Source organism: Nerophis lumbriciformis, linkage group LG12 (assembly GCF_033978685.3).
Source record: "Nerophis lumbriciformis linkage group LG12, RoL_Nlum_v2.1, whole genome shotgun sequence".
Lineage (NCBI taxonomy): Eukaryota > Metazoa > Chordata > Actinopteri > Syngnathiformes > Syngnathidae > Nerophis > Nerophis lumbriciformis.
Window position 1 is genome coordinate 5,593,209 of NC_084559.2, and position 6,792 is coordinate 5,600,000.

Genomic DNA, 6,792 nt, shown 5'->3' on the forward strand with positions numbered 1-6,792 from the left:
CTGCAGAATATTGATATTACATGGAGGTCTCAGGCTTGTCGCTGCCCCGCCCACTGTGCCCCCGTCCCTCGTCTGCACGAAGCAGCGCTTCCTATTGTTACTGTAGTGTTTAGTTCATCTATTAATGACCAAACTTTGTTTTCGCTAATCAGTGTGCAACATTAACAGCAGCTGCACACACGGATTACCTGATTGCTTCTTAGTTTTGCTTATGTCGACAACCGCCTATGTGAACACCAGTTATCCAGCCTGGCAATGTCTAGTGAACGATGTACGACAACTGAAGACTGATTTGATCTACCTTTTGTGTGTCGTTGTGTTGGCAGGTGAAGGTCATGAAGTCGTGCTCTCGGATGCAAAGCAAGTGGATCTCAGAGTTCCACTGAGCACAGGCCCGCCGTGTCCGTGGTCCTTCTTTGACTGTTGGGTCGTCTTTCTGCCAGCTGCTCTCTTTGGCTTAAATCTGCGCCCCGCTTCGAGTCTGTGGATGTTGTCTGTCTGCCTGGCGGAAGTAGAGAAGCACAATGGTGACTCTTCTTCAGAACTCCAATGTCATTTTATTCCGTAAAAAATAACGTGCATGTTTACTTCGCCAGGGATTGGAGACGTCAAATCTCCAGTCAACGTCGCGGTCCAGTGGAAGGACCCTTTGCTGGCTCCGAGCAGAGTGGAACTTTTGTTTTGGAAGTGTCCAACACAAGACCTCGTCTTTCAAATGCGGCAACACAGCGGTCGCAGCAAGTGTCACTTAAAGGGAAAGATATCAAGGACTTAACAAGAATGAGGTATGTTAACAATTATCATATGGCCAAATATCGCAGGTAACAAACTAGAACATTTGCCCGGAATCAATACCCAAACAAAGAACCACATGTGTTGGTGACTTAGTCTGTCAGGTTCAAACACTGATAACATCTATAAAACAGACAAAGAAGCAAGGAGTTAAACAGAGACAGAATTCAATTTGGGTCAATGAGGAGAAACGCGTAGACCTGTACCCTTGTAACAGTGTTCCTCGCTCCTGACGAAAGATTGTACGCCTCTTCTTTTATTTGGACTTTCCCTGATTACATGGCAACAGCTGTTTCTAAGGGAGGGGGGTCGTAAACAGCCGTCGCCTTTGGTTACAAAACAGTTCAAAGAAAAGGCGCCTGGGGGGGGGGGGGGGGGTCGGGTCAGGTCCTGCTTCCTCTCCACTTTGCAGATCTCGGGTCAAGACAAAATCTTTCCTTTCTTTAGTTTATTTCGAACATGAACACACTTACATCATAATACATCACACAATTTCATATCATTTCATTTTACATCATGCCCGAAAAGGAGTAGGAAGAAGCAAAGCTTATTTAATCCTACCCCTTTCCCACTTCAAAGCGTTTACAAATATATAGAATCATTTACTGACCTTTTTATATAATAAAATAACATCTATGAATTAGTATACAACAGTTTTGTAATATGTAATTAATTAATTAATTCAGTCATTATTAACATACTGAGATGAAGAAGATCTTATTTTCAATAAGGTTGGAAGTATTTCTCATAATTCTTCTTCTTTGTACTCTGTAAGCATTATTATTTTGAACAACCTCTTAAACTGGATCATATGAGTACAATTTTTAACTTCTTTACTTAATCTTCCTGTGGATTACAATAAACAAGACAAGAAGCAAGGAATCAAACAGAGACAGAATTATATTTGGCTCAGTGAGGAGAAACGCGTACATCTGTACCCTTGTGACAGTGTTCCACGCTCCTGACGAAAGATTGTACGCCTCCTCTTTTATTTGGACTTTCCCTGATTACATGGCAACAGCTGTTTCTAAGGGAGGGGGGTCATAAACAGCTGTCGCCTTTGGTTACAAAACAGTTCAAAGAAAAGGTCGTAAAACAGTTCAAAGAAGAGGTCCCTAGAGGGGAGTCAGGTCCTGCTTCCTCTCCGCTTTGTAGATCTCGGGTCAAGACAAAATCTTCCTGTTGATTACAATACATCAAAGAAACCGAGACCTTCATGTCGCTTCCCATCCTACACCGTGGAGTTTTACAAGCTCTTTGATTGGTAAGATCAAAGACAAGCTTTTGTCTGCTCGCCGGGAACTCATTGAAACACAAAGTTTTGCGATAACTTAGATACAATTATTCTGACATAGTCTTAGAGCTTTTTTATTGCGTGAGACTGCAAAATGAGCCACCATTGGGTTACGGAAAGTCGTAAATCCCAGCACTTTGATAAAGGAGGTGAGAGCCTATTGCGTCAAAACAAAAAACAAAAACATTCTTTCATGGCCTCTGCGCTCGAACAGGCTTCTTTGTGCGTGCGTGAACTCTACTTGCGCTGTTGATGTGTCTTTTTCTACACGTGACACACCCATTACGTCGATGGCGAGTGTCGGAGGCAGATATTTACATATATCCGAATTTAAGTGTTACTTCTTTTATTTCATAGTCATATTTGAAAACAGCTCGTGTTTTCCATTTCTTCTCTTTCTGTTTGTCTGCAAGTAAACTGTGTGTGTTAACCTTGATCTTTGGAATGTGTTTTGACTAGAGAGATAATGTGCATGTGTTTTGACTAGAGAGATGGAAGAGGGGAGAGGGTTTTGGGTCGGGAAGACAGACCATTTTAGCGGGGCGAGCCGAATGTTCTATGCTGTCTCTGTCAATGTATATATGTGCAAAGCTTTGCAAATATATTACAAAATACCTATTCTGTCTCTGGTGGTTTTTCAACTCAGCTTTAAGTGTCGTAAAGAGCTTGGGAGCGACTTGTGACTTAAATTCCCTGGGAGGAACAACTGGTCCAAACGCAACACGAGCTAGCGGTCGATGGCGGTGGGTGTGTCAGTCCATCGCCAGCCAGGCATTAAAAAAACAGTCCTAAAAATTAGCAATTATCAATCTTCACCAAGACGTCACTTTTGTCACGGAACTCTCTAATAACTAAAGTTCCTTGGGTGAATAATGTAAACTCACTACATCGGTATGTTTTAATGCTTTCATGGCGAGTTTACTGACAGATATAAGTAAGAACTAGAGATGTCCGAAAATGGCTTTTTTGCCGATATCCGATATTCCGATATTGTCCAACTCTTAATTACCGATTCCGATATCAACCGATACCGATATATACAGTCGTGGAATGAACACATTATTATGCCTAATTTTGTTGTGATGCCCCGCTGGATGCATTAAACAATGTAACAAGGTTTTCCAAAATAAATCAACTCAAGTTATGGAAAAAAATGCCAACATGGCACTGCCATATTTATTATTGAAGTCACAAAGTGCATTATTTTTTTTAACATGCCTCAAAACAGCAGTTTGGAATGTGGCACATGCTCTCTCAAGGAGAGCATGAGGAGGTTGAGGTGGGCGGGGTTGGGGGGGTGGGTGTATATTGTAGCATTCCGGAAGAGTTAGTGCTGCAAGGGGTTCTGGGTATTTGTTCTGTTGTGTTTATGTTGTGTTACGGTGCGGATGTTCTCCCGAAATGTGTTTGTCATTCTTGTTTGGTGTGGGTTCAGTGTGGCGCATATTTGTAGCAGTGTTAAAGTTGTTTATACGGCCCCCCCTTAGTGTGACCTGTATGGCTGTGTGTGAAAAGCCGTAGATATTATGTGATTGGGCCGGCACGCAAAGGCAGTGCCTTTAAGGCACGCCCCCAATATTGTTGTCTGGGTGGAAATCGGGAGAAATTCGGGAGAATGGTTGCCCCGGGAGATTTTCGGGCGGGGCACTGAAATTCGGGAGTCTCCCGGGAAAATCGGGAGGGTTGGCAAGTATGACTGCGAGACGCAACTGCTCTGTACTTCTCCCTACGTCCGTGTACCACTCCGTACAGCGGCGTTTTAAAAAGTCATACATTTGACTTTTTGAAACCGATACCGATAATTTCCGATATTACATTTTAAAGCATTTATCGTCCGATAATATCGGCAGTCCGATATTATCGGACATCTCTAGTAAGAACTTTACACTACTTTATATTAGAAATGGCAACAGCGGAGGATAAATGTCCCATAACAAGAAGATAAAGAAAAAGAAGAAGCTTATCAACTACGGCGTTGCCACGGACTACAGTGGCGGACGCGCTCACATTTTCAGGAGCAGATCCCAAATACAGACCAGAAGGTAAGAAAAGTTGATTTGGCATAATATTGCGAAACGAAACACCAGATATGTCTGCTAATAAGTGCCATTTTGCAGTCCTTATACACACACCATAATAATACTCGTATGTTTAATGCGCCGACAATCCATCAAGCGGTGCGGCTTCATAGCTTACCGAAGTCGTACTAAAAACATTTTGACAGATTTTTGAGTGCCGTGTGTAATGTTCCATATTCTCAAAGGAACATTTAAAGTTTTGCTGTTGTTTACTGGCGTCATCTTGCAGCCTACACATATCTATTATGTGTGACTGCCATCTACCGGTCACACTTATTACACCATGTACCAAATAAAAATGCTTTGAGGTCGGTAAGCACAACCACAATTATTCCGTACGTTAGGTGCACCGGGTTATAAGGGGCACTGTCGATTTTTGAGAAAATGAAAGGATTTTAAGTGCGCCTTATAGTCCGAAAAATATGTATTTTGCATTGTTTTCTGCATGTAAAACTCCATCCATCCATCCATTTTCTTCCACTCATACAAGGTCAGGTCGTGGGGGCAGCAGCCTAAGCAAAGGAGCCCACACTTGGTTTGGCTTCTCTGAGTTAGGAGTGCCTCATGTTTGACTTGACCTCCTCCAGGAACTGCAGTCCTGTATAATGACACTTGCTTGTAATAAAGCCACTTTTGGTTCAGTACAGCGTCTTTGGCGTCTCTTTTGATCCAGCTGCCCTTCTGCCCTGGAGAGGGCAACAAGACCAGGAATACACATCAGAAGAAGGCAAGATTGTTTCATAAATATCTCCACCATGGTTTGATTTCACTTTTGCAGATCACAAATACACAAAAACAATCCAATCCAATCCAATCCACTTTATTTATATAGCACATTTAAACAACAAAAATGTTTCCAAAGTGCTGCACAACAATATTAAAAACAATATTTAAATATGATCCTTAGCTCCACCAATGACTGAATAAAAACAAAAAATAAATAAATATGAAACCAATATAAAAACAATATAAAATAAATATGATTAAAAACTATTTTAAAGGGTAAAACCAATTACAACAGTAAATAGAAATCAACATTTTTAAAAAACACAGAGGACAACAGAGGACCACACAACTCACGTAGTGTTAAAAGCCAGAGAATAAAAGTGGGTCTTAAGACTCCACTGTGGGAACAGTTCGAACATAGAGGGGCAGAGTGTTCCAGAGCTTAGGGCCGACCACAGAGAAGGCCCTGTCTCCCCTGGTTTTAAGTCTGGTCTTGGGCACTACGAGCTGGAGCTGGCTCTCGGACCTCAGAGCGCGCGCAGGATTGTAAATTTGGATGAGGTCCGAGATATACCATACTTGCCAACCCTCCCGGATTTTCCGGGAGACTCCCGAAATTCAGCGCCTCTCCCGAAAACCTCACGGGACAAATTTTCTCCCGAAAATCTCCCGAAATTCAGGCAGACCTGAGTGACGTGTCGACAGCCTGTTTTCACGTCCGCTTTCCCACAATATAAACAGCATGCCTGCCCAATCACGTTATAACTGTAGAATGATTGAGAGCGAGTTCTTGGTTTCTTATGTGGGTTTATTGTTAGGCAGTTTCATTAACGTCTTCCCAGCGCGGCAACGACACACAACAACAGCAGTCACGTTTTTGTAAAGCAGTTCGTCTGCCGTAAACAGCAATGTTGTGACACTCTTAAACAGGACAATACTGCCATCTACTGTACATGCATATGTGACAATAACATCTAGGGCTTTTAGAGAGTGCAGTGCACAACTGCGCACACAACAAGGAGACGAAGCAGAATGCATCATCAGAGAGGGTGTTCAGCATGGTTAAAAAAATAGTGACAGAGAATAGAACAAGGATGGACAATTCAACCCTGAACTCAACAATGAGTAGATGAGTGTTATGTGTGTGTATATGTGTAAATAAATGAACACTGAAATTCAAGTATTTCTCTTATCTATATATATATATAATACAATAAATATATATTTATATATATATATATAGCTAGAATTCACTGAAAGTCAAGTATTTCTTATATATATGTATATATATATATATATATATATATATATATATATATATATATATACGAAATACTTGACTTGGTGAATTCTAGCTGTAAATATACTCCTCCCCTCTTAACCACGCCCCCAACCCCGACCACGCCCCCACCCCCCCACCTCCCGAAATCGGAGCTCTCAAGGTTGGCAAGTATGAGATATACTGAGGTGCCAGTCCATGTAAAGCTTTAAAGGGGAACATTATCACCAGACCTATGTAAGCGTCAATATATACCTTGATGTTGCAGAAAAAAGACCATATATTTTTTTAACCGATTTCCGAACTCTAAATGGGTGAATTCTAAAATGAACAGGGAGCCAGTGCAAACTCTCAAAAATTGGGGTTATATGCTGGCGTTTCCTGGCCCCTGTTAAAAGTTGTGCTGCCGCGTTCTGGACTAACTGCAACCGGGAGAGGTACATACATGTAAGAAAAGTTGGTTTTGCTTAATAGGACCACTTTGAAGCAGAGAAAAAACACATTCCATGGGTTCCCTCCGGGTACTCCGGCTTCCTCCCACCTCCAAAGACATGCACCTGGGGATAGGTTGATTGGCAACACTAAATTGGCCCTAGTGTGTGAATGTGAGTGTGAATGTTATC

The 6,792-nt window shown here is 41.9% G+C and overlaps 1 protein-coding gene and 1 long non-coding RNA gene across 2 annotated transcripts in view; one reads left to right on the top strand and one right to left on the bottom strand.

The window, feature by feature from the left end:
* The first annotated feature begins 605 nt into the window (after window positions 1-605).
* Window positions 606-6,792, top strand: part of LOC140679243 (uncharacterized) — a 19,287-nt gene continuing 13,100 nt past the window's right edge. The window contains exon 1 of the mRNA XM_072914249.1: window positions 606-785. The gene's annotated coding sequence lies outside the window, so the exon portion shown is untranslated. The remainder of the gene's footprint in view (window positions 786-6,792) is intronic.
* LOC140679244 (uncharacterized) overlaps window positions 622-6,792 on the bottom strand; it is a 34,898-nt gene continuing 28,727 nt past the window's right edge. The window contains exon 4 of the long non-coding RNA XR_012050739.1: window positions 622-747. This is a non-coding gene — a long non-coding RNA (uncharacterized lncRNA). The remainder of the gene's footprint in view (window positions 748-6,792) is intronic.